Genomic DNA, 2,668 nt, shown 5'->3' on the forward strand with positions numbered 1-2,668 from the left:
GGCTTTATTGTAACCCCATAAAAGCTGTCCCAATTCCCCACTCGTGGTCCACGGTCCTCTACCCCTTCATGGTGTATGACTGTGGGCCCCAGAGAGCGCCTGGAATAAAAAGTCCTCTTGCAGTTTGCATCAAGGCCATTTCTTGTGAGTGATTTGGGGTGTCACCTCTCCTGAGTCAGAACATGGGGGAGTCCTCACCTTGAGGGTCTTTCATCCTCTCTTGTAAAACTTTCTGTTTAGGCAAAGGCTGTTCAGATTCCCCAGATTTGATGGCCGGGAGCAACTTTCTTTTTACCCCATTTCCTTTGTTCCAGTTAATTAATTAATTAATTAATTAACTGGCTGGCTGTGTGTAAGGTCAGATTGCAGCCAAGGGGGAAAAGACATAATACTCTTTTATTAGGAAAAACACCTATAGGACTTCCTGCTCCCTCAATGTGCTTGTTACCTGCAGAAAGCAATGTATCCTGTGATTCTCCCTGTCCTCTTAGATCACTGGCCAATACGGTTCACGTGGGTGAAGGAGCAGAGACCATGATGAGTGGGGGTTCCAAATCTCTGTGAGTATGCATGGTGAATGACCACACCTGGGCCAGCTATCATGAGGCAGATCAACTTTACATTGAGTGAGTCAAGGCTGATAAAGTTTTGAGGGACCCATGATGGGCAAAGGTCATTGGCGGAAGGCTTGGGGTACCAAGATGCATCTTTCGCTTGGGAAGCATTTTAGGAATCTCAGGTGCTACTTGAATGGGTTCTTATCAGGAGAAAAGAAGTTGATCCTGTAATCTAACTTTGGCTATGTAACACTCTACAGGTAGATGTGGTGTGTGTGTGTGTGTGTGTGTGTGTGTGTGTGTGTGTGTGTGTGTGTGTGTGAATTCCCCAGACAAGATCAGAAAAGGAGAAGCCCTGCTAATGAATGGAATCTTCCATTATGTGCAGAGCCCAGAGGCTATCCGGTCGATGGCAGGCTTTGGCCTTAATTAGCAGAGTTTTACCACAGCATCCCTTTGGAAAATCTGCCTTACTTACTTATTCCTTGGTCCATGTGTTCTGTGCATGGTATTGGTGGGAATGCTTGGACCCTAGTTTTTGTGTAGTAGGAGATATTGTGCTTCTGTTCTTTTAAAAAAGCTGTCATCAGTTCAAATACCAGTTGGTGGTTTCAGTAAGAGGAGTATGCAATAGATGGCTAAAGGAGGGGCACAAAGATTTATACAGAAGTGGGGTCTTCATAATCTTTGGGGGAAAAGGTACCTGGATTGAGAGATTGCCAACATGGAAAGGTGACTGTCTTAGGGTTTCTATTGCTGCTACGAAACACCATGACCAAAAAAGCAAGTCGGGGCAAAGGGTTCATGTTGCATGTAGTTTTAATAAGCTACCTCTTTTGCCGGGGATCAGCCTGCACTCTGGCCCCTCCCAGCTTCCTCTTTGTCCTATTGGACTTAACTCTGGGATATGCCACCACCAGCCCTAACCCGGCTTCCTTTTCTACCCACCTTTGCTCCAGGAGGGGGGTCACACACTGAGTGGGATCAATGCTTCTGTAAGAGGACTCTCAGTAGCTTGGCAAAGTGATTTGGCTAAGACCCCTATACTGTGGAGCCAGATAAAAATAACCAATGAGCTCTCCTCAAGCTGCCCAGAAGATGGCGGACATTCAGACGAAGCATGCTTACCAAAAGCAGCCTACAATCTTTCAAAACAAGAAGCGTGTTTTGCTGGAAGAAACACGGCAAGGAAGAATTCATCAATCTAGGCTTCGAGATGCCCCAAGAGGCCATCGAGGGCACCTACAGAGACAAGAAATGCCCCTTTACTGGTAATGTCCCCATCCAAGGTCAGAATCTGTCGGGTGTCAAGATAAAGATGAAGATGCAGAGGACCATTGTCATCCGCCAGGGCTATCTCCATTATATCCGAAAGTACAATCGCTTTGAGAAGCATTACCAGAACATGTTTGTGCACCTGTCCCCTCTGTTTCAGGGATGTATAGATTGACGACAGTGTTACTGTCGGAGAGTGCAGGTCCTTGAGCAAGACTGTTCGATTCAATGTCACCACGGCTGCTGGCACCAAGAAACAGTTTCAAAAGTTTTAAGGGAACTCTGACCAATGCCCTAGAACAAATAGAGTTATTTTCCAAGTTAAAAACAAAACAAAACAAAACAAAACAATAAGACCCAGGAAAAAGAGAAGGTTGCATTTTGTTTGAGGAGAAGGTATGTTCTAGAGCTTTGTGGCTTTGCTATGTTCCACAAGAAAAAGGAGATGTGGTGAGTCACATTAAGTTATATGGGAGGATGTTGGTATCTGGGCTTTAGAGTGGGATACTTTGTCTCATTCCATCAGAAAGTTAACAAGTAAGCAAGTATGCTCTAGAGACTGTTCATAAGAGGGACTTCAAAGGAGGGCATCCACCCAGTGGAGGAGGATGCTGGGAGTCAGGTTAAGGCTTGCATGGGCAGGGGACCTAGATGGAGAGGTAAGGGCTGTAGTAGAATCCCAGGAGAAGGAAGGACTGTCCACTCTACCTGGGTAGATGATTGGATGTACATGGTCTGTCCAAGTAACACACTAAAGTTTTGTTAATATGGGTCAAGGGGAATAGTAAAAGAAAACACCCTTAAGATCTAGCTAGTATTCAGAAAAGAGATGGAGG

The 2,668-nt window shown here is 45.4% G+C and overlaps 1 pseudogene; it reads left to right on the top strand.

The window, feature by feature from the left end:
• Nucleotides 1–1,655: 1,655 nt before the first annotated feature.
• LOC110285171 lies at nt 1,656–2,107 on the top strand (annotated as a pseudogene).
• The last annotated feature ends 561 nt before the right edge of the window (nt 2,108–2,668 follow it).

Source organism: Mus caroli, chromosome 18 (genome assembly GCF_900094665.2).
Source record: "Mus caroli chromosome 18, CAROLI_EIJ_v1.1, whole genome shotgun sequence".
NCBI classification, from domain to species: Eukaryota; Metazoa; Chordata; class Mammalia; order Rodentia; family Muridae; genus Mus; species Mus caroli.